Source organism: Elephantulus edwardii, unplaced genomic scaffold, assembly GCF_000299155.1.
Source record: "Elephantulus edwardii isolate Elephantulus edwardi_28Jun2011 unplaced genomic scaffold, EleEdw1.0 scaffold00317, whole genome shotgun sequence".
NCBI classification, from domain to species: Eukaryota; Metazoa; Chordata; class Mammalia; order Macroscelidea; family Macroscelididae; genus Elephantulus; species Elephantulus edwardii.
In genome coordinates, this window is record NW_006400067.1 from 1,652,128 (window position 1) to 1,659,607 (window position 7,480).

At 42.2% G+C, this 7,480-nt stretch overlaps 1 pseudogene; it reads left to right on the top strand.

Annotated features, from left to right (window-relative positions):
* Window positions 1-2,547: 2,547 nt before the first annotated feature.
* Window positions 2,548-3,389, top strand: LOC102856167 (annotated as a pseudogene).
* The last annotated feature ends 4,091 nt before the right edge of the window (window positions 3,390-7,480 follow it).

Below are 7,480 nucleotides of genomic sequence, written 5' to 3' on the forward strand. Positions count from 1 at the left end.
TCATTTTTCACAAATTTATTCTTTACCTTTTTCTTTCCCAAATATTACCTTTCCCCTCCATAAAGCAGAACAGTATATTTAGATGTTAGCATGCTCTTGTTTTCCATTAAATAGGTAAAGTAAATATCCAAATTACCACACAGTCAATTCTTCCTTGACAAAATGATGACTGATGGGCTCACCTTTAATTCCTAAGAGAGGAGTGATCTCTGATGTGAAGGAGGGTCAGGCAGAAAGGAGTGAGGGAATTTCTGTCCCTAAACCCTTCACCTGTCTATGCAATAAATTACTGTATATTGATGAGAAACTGCTTACACTTGTGAGAACAGCCAGTCCTCACCCCTAGATATCTCCTGCACATAAACACCACTCCCAGGCTTTTCCTTGCCCAAGTAATGATTTCTAATCATTCAAGACCAGTCACTCTGCTATGATAGCCTTTGAACATATTTCATAAAATAATTTCTTTCTTCACTTCTCCATCCAGTTCTTGCCATTGCATTTCACAAGCATCTATCCCCATTTTACTTATGTAGTTCCCAATTAATTTATTATGTGATGACACCTTGAGGGGGAAGACAGAACTGAACACGTTTCCATGATTGGGACCTTTCCAACTCTCCAGGCTCACATCCATACATGACACACATGAGTCCAGATATAATGTATAGACCTCAGATCAATAGAACCTGAGAGGTTAGTGAAATGCTGAAAATCGATTCTGCCCTGACAACATTGACTATCATGTTGTTACTGTTGGACCCCGTCAAGTTGAGTACACCTCATTGTAACCTTTCGAACAACGGATCTCAACCTTGTCCTATCCTGTGTCACCCTCATCATCTCTGACATTCTTGAATTCATGTTGTAATCACCATGTCAATGCACCTGGTTAAAATCATTCTCACTTTAATTGACTCTCCACCTTTCCAAGTACCACGTCCCCCTCCAAGGAACAACTTCTCCTAGCAAAATACAGTATGTGAGATGAAGGTTTGCCACCTTTGCCTCCAATGAGTATTCTGACTGTACTTTCTCTAAGACAAGGCTATTCTTTTGCCAGTCCATGGGATGCTCAACACTCCTATCCAACACCACAACTCAAAGGCATCAATTCTCCTCCTGTCATCCTTATTCATTGTCCAGGTCTCAAATACACAGGAAATTATTTAAAAGATCATGGTCTGAATCAGGTGCATCTTAGTCCTCAAACTGATATTTTTACTCTTCAATAATTTGGAGACGTCCCTGACTGCCGAAGTTCTCATCGCAATATCCTTCCTGATCCCCTGACTGCTGGTACCAAGAATGATAGTGGTGGATACAAGTAAGATGAAATTGTTGACAGTTTCTTCTATCCATCTATCATAATGTTATCTATTGGTTCAGTGATGATGATTTTTGTTTCTTGATGTTAAGATGTAATCCATAATGAAGACAGTATTCTTTGATCTACTGGAACAAGTGCAAAGCATGCCCTCACATTCAGGAAGCTTGTGTCATTTCCATAGGCGAAGTTGTTGATGAGTCTTCCTCCAATCATGATGGCACATTCTTCTTCAGAGTTCAGCTTCTCAAGTAATTTGCTCGGCGTACAGATTGAATAGGTATGAAGAGAAAATACAACTCTGATGCACATTAGTCTTAATTTTAAACCTAACTGAGGGAAGAGATTGAGAGTGTTCACAGCTTCAGTTTGCTCGGCTCCACAGTCAACACTCTTGGCACCAGCAGTCAGGAAATAAAAAAGCGTATCGCGATGGGAAAGTCTGCTGTTAGGGACCTCTCTAAGGTACTCAGGAGCAACAGTGTCTCTCTGGAGACTAAGGTGCACCTGATACAGGCCATGGTATTTGCAATCGCTTGTTATGCATCAGAGACTTGGACAATGACTAGGGAGGACAGAAGGAGAGTGGATGCTTTTGAGCTGTGGTGCTGGAGAAGGGTACTGAATGTACCATGGACTGCCAGGAAAACAAACAGATTCATCTTGGAGAGGATTAAACCAAGCTTTTCCTTGGAGGTAAGGATTCTGGGGCTTCATCTAACATACTTTGGACATGTTGCCAAGAGGGACGGGTCCTTGGAGAGGGACATCATGCTTGGGAGGGTGGAGGGACAGCGCAGGAGGGGAAGACCCTCTATGAGATGGATTGATTCGGTGACTGGGGTAATCGGGATGGGTGTGTCAGAGGTGGTGCGGTTGGCGCAGGATAGAGCAGGGTTTAGGGCTGTTGTGCATAGGGTCGCTATGAGTCGGAAACGACTCGACGGCACATAACAACAACAACAACAACAACAACAACAACTGAGGGAAGGTCTGAAGCATTTGCTGCAGAAGGTCAAGAACTGTAGTCTGCAATATGAATTGAGATTCAACATCAAGAAACAAAGATTCTCACCATTGGGCCAGGTGGAAGCACCACAACAGATGGAGAAGTGACTGAAATTGTTAACAATTTTAGCTTGCTATATTCCACAACCAGCACTCTTGGCACTAGCAGTCAAGAAATCACAAGAGGTAGCATTAGAAAACCCTGCTGTCGAATGTCAGAAAAGCGGCTGGAGGAGTCAGTACATGAAAAGGAGCATCAGCTCCTGAACACAGTCAAGTATCAGGATGAAGAACTTGAGAAGATGCGAGAAGTGTGTGAGAAGCACCAGCAGTGGCTCTGAGAAGATGAAATCATCAATCAGAAACTGACTTTTCTCCAAGTAGCCAGCAAACAGAAATGCCAACTTCCTAAGGATACCCTTCTATCCCCAGACTTTCCTTTTGAATATATTTCACCTAAGCCAAAACCTCCCCTTATTAAAGAAAAGTTCTTGGAGCAAAGCATGGATGTCGATGATTTAAAATATTGTTCAGAGCATTCTGGGAATGAGGAGGTGATGGTGACATGACGATGGGAATGATGAGGAATGGAAGCCAGCAGAATTAGTTAACGTGTCCAGAAGAAACAGTCAAGGGTGTTCCTGTAAAGGCTAGTGTCAGGACAAAGCAGTGTGGATGTGGGAAATGAAAATCAGACTGGGGTATGGACTGTAGCTGTGACTCCACAAAGTGTAGGAACAGCACGCCAGACAAGACTAGCTCGGGCACTGCTGAGCGAACCCAAGACTCTGAAGGCTCCTTCACACTGGAAGATCCCACAGAGGTGACTTCAAGATTGAGCTTCTTCAATCCTGTTTGTTCTACTCACAACAGCAAGAGACTGAAAGAGATGAGTGACGTGGAGCAAATACTGTGAAAGAAAATAACTCCAGCTCCCTCCTCTCTTGAATTCCCAAAGACAAAAAACACAGTAGCAGAATCCCAAGAAAATAAGGCCCCTGGAAAGAAAAAGAAACAAATTTTGACCAGCAATACCAGCTTCTTCTCTGGGTGACTCCTCTATGGTAGAAGAGAACCAATGAAGCTTGACTCATCATCTCTACCCCCTGTCTTACATGGGAGATGCTTTCAGATTGCAGTGCAAAGGACTTTGTCAAGACTTCTCTGTATTTCTGTTTTCTTGCTGTTGAATAAAAAGATAGTGTGCTGTTGAACTGAAGAGAAATTTCTTTGCCTATTAACTCTCAGTCTCTATCTTTCCAACACCAGGCTACTCAGTCTTCTTCAGAAGGGTGCAATGGCATCTATTGAAAAGGGGGCCAACTGGCCTTTATATGACTGAGAATCATTTTCCAGTTCAATCTAGCTTGCTCTTCTATAAGCAGTTAATCTTGTCATCTAATGCAAATGATGCTTAAACTTTCTTATTTCCATGTTGTCTCAGCATAATGGAGTAGCCTGTCCTAGGATAGGGGTCTCACTTGGGACTCCACCCCACCTTGGATATGAGTTAGACTCTTTCCTGCCCTGATCTCTCTAGATTTCGTATTTTTTTTAACAGTACCTTCATTTGTCTTCCACGTCTCTGAAGTAAATGAAATATATTTAAATGTCAAATAAATAAATAAATTTAGTCTGTCAAAAGAAAGAGAGAGAGAGAGAGAGAAAGAAAGAAAGTAAAACCTACTGTAAAGGACCTCTCCTTGTGCTAAAGAGCAATGATGTCAGCCTACAGACTAAGGTGCATCTGATTCAGGTAATGGTATTTACAACTGTTGGTTAAGAATCAGAGAGCTAGACAATGGCCAAAGATGACAGAAGAGGAATTCCTGCCTTTCAGTTGTGGTGCTGGAGAAGAGTATTGAACTTCCCATGGACTGCAAGAGAACTAAAAGATCTGTCTTTAAGAGTGTAAAACTAAGCTGCTTCTTGCAGGCAATAATTTTGAGGCTCTGTCTTAGATATTTTGCACATGTTTCCAATATAGACCAGTCCTTGAGAAGGACATCATGCTTAGGAGGTTGGAGGGACAGTGCAGGAGAGGAAAATCCCAGAAGAGATGGACTGACACAGTACTGAAGTAATGAGGGTGGGTGTGTCAGAGACAGTCAGATTGGCTTACGATAGGACAGGGTTTAGAGCCATTGTGCATAGAGTTGCAGTCAACTCGACAGCACATAACAACATAACCACAGAGCTCCCTTTCTCTGTTCACACAAGAGCCTTTTGGTTTAGGTATAAGTTTCACATGATCACAATTAAATGTTCTCAAATTCTCCTTCTTCTCAATGTTTAGCCATAGTTATGATTCACATAGTCAAATGCTTTTGCATAGTAAACAAACAAACAACAATACAAATAAGCATTCTCCTGGCATTCTCTGCTTCAACCAGAATCCATCTGACATACCATGAATCATATCATCAGGATACCATGAATCACCTGTAATTAACAGGAAAGGATGTTCCTCAGACCCAGTAGGTAGATTGAACAATTTTCTCTACCTGGATAGGCCAGCGTAAGTTGTTCTTGATGTTAGATGCTGTCGAGTCAAGTACAACTCATTGCAACCCTATGAACAAAAGATCTGAACCCTGTTCTATCCTGTGCCATCCTTACACTTTCTGATACACAAAAGCCCATTGCAGCAGTCACTGTACCCATCCACCTGTTTGAGGGTCTTCCTCTGTATCACCAACCCTTCTCAGCATCATGTCCCTTTCCAAGGAATAGCCCTTCCCAGCAACATGCCCAAAGAAAGTGAGGCAACGCCTCATCATTCTTGCTTCCAAAGAGCACTCTGGCTGCACCCACTGCAAGACATATTTATTTGTTCTTCTGGCAAGTACTGGGATGTTCAGTGCTCTTTTCCAACATCACAGCTCAAAGGCGTCAATTCTGTAATTTATTCATTGTCCAGCATAGCAAGTGATTGGAAAGACAATAACCTGAATCAGACAGACGCCCCTTAGACTTCAACTGACAACTTTATTCCTCAATAATTTGTAGAGGTCCCGTTCTGTTACTGTGTACCGTTGGGTCATAACTGACGCATAGCTGATCCTCTGGTGGGTTTTCAGATACATTTTATCGGACAAGAGGAGTTTGCCCATCCTTCTCCTTCAGAGCAGCTGGTGGGTTTGAACCAGATTCGAGATTGCAGTGCAGCTTCCTGCCACTAGGCCACCAGCCTGCAGATTTCCCCAGTGCCACACATCTTCTTATTTTCTGACGTCTGGTGCTAAGGGTGTTAGTTGTGAGTCTAAATAAGATAAAACTGTTGACAGTTTCAATCTTTTCTACATCCATCATGACGTTGCTTATCAGTCCAGTGGTAATGGATAATGATTTTGTTCCAAAGATGTAATAAAATATCAAATAGATTAATAAATAAAACTCTGACAATGAATATGAATCTATTTGTCCATAAGAAAATATGTCAATGGAACAAAAAGATAGCATTTCAAAACAAAACAGCTCAAATACCAAACAGCAATGGAATGGATTGAGAAATTATGGTACATTCACACTAGTAAATACTACGCAGGATACAAGAGCAATGATTTTGTAAATTACTACCTAACCTGGGAGGGACTGGAGAACATTATGCTGAGTGAACTAACTCAGTCTCATAAAGACAAATACTGTATAAAACCATTAACATAAAATGAGTACAAGGATCGAAGAAGGAAAGGGGGAGCTCAAATATAGGGTCACACAATTTGATGAGTGGAAGGAGGGATGAATAAAGGAAAGGGGAAAGATCCAGTGTGAAACACAATTTATACAAACTCTATAAACTTTGAATGTAAACCATACAAATAAACTATCTCTCTCTCTCTTTCTTTCTCTCTCTAATTTGTTATGTGCCATCAAGTTGCTTGTGACTAATAGAAAACCCTTGTACAAGAGTCCTAAACCCTGCTCTATCCTGTGCCAACCTCACCGTCTCCAACACACTCACTCCCACTTCCTTATCACAGAATTGACCCATCTCATCGAGGGTCCTCTCCTGCACTTTTCCTCCGCTCTTCCAAACATGATGTCCCTGTCCAAGTACTGCACCTCCTTGCAACATGCACAAAGTATTTCAGACAAAGCTTCAGAATCCTTGACTCCACGGAGCACTCTGGCTTCACCCTCTCCAGGAAAAACCTGTTTATTCTCCTAGCAGTCCATGGTATATTCAACACTCTTCTCCAGCCACCACAGCTCAAAGGCATCAATTCTCTTTCTATCATCCCTAGTCACTGTCTAACTCTCCGGTACATAGTACACAATTGCGAAGACTGGTCAGGTACATCATAGTCTCCAGCTTGACATTGTTGCTCTTCAGTACTATGGAGAGGTCCCTGACAGCTGACTTTCCCAATGCAATTCATCTCTTGATTTCCTGGCTGCTGGTACCAAGAGTGTTGACTATGGAGCCAACCAAACTTAAACTTAACTATCTCAATCTCTTCACCATCCATCCTGATGCTGCCAATTGGTCCTGTGGTGAAAATCTTTGTCTTCTTGATGTTGAGCTTTAATCCGTATTGAAGGCTGCAGTCCTTGACCTTCTGTAGCAGCAAGCACTTCAGGTCCTCTTCAGTTTCAGCAAGCAGGGTTTTGTCATCTGCATAATGCAGATTGTTGATGACCCTTCCTCTAATCCTGATGCCACATTCCTCCCCGTACAGTTCAGCGTCCCAGATGATCTTTTCTGCATACAGATTGAAAGGGTATGGAGACAGAATAGATCCCTAGCAGACCCCTTTCCTGATTTTGAACCATGTAGTGTCTCCTTGATCTGCTCTGACAGCTGCCTTGTGGTCCAAGAATAGGTTTTGCATTAGCACAATCAAATGTTCTGAGATTCCCATTTTCTCAGAGTCAGCCATAGCTTGTTGTGATCCACACAGTCAAAAGCCTTTTCATAGTCAATGAAGCACAGATAGACATTGCTCTGGTACTCTCTGCTTTCTGCCAAGATCCATTTAACATTAGCTACAATATCACTAGTACCACAATCTCTTCACATCTGGCAGTATATATATATATATTGTTGTTGTTGTTGTTGTGTGCCGTCGAGTCGTTTGCGACTCATAGCGACCCTATGCACAACAGCCCTAAACCCTGCTCTATCCTGCGCCAACCGCACCA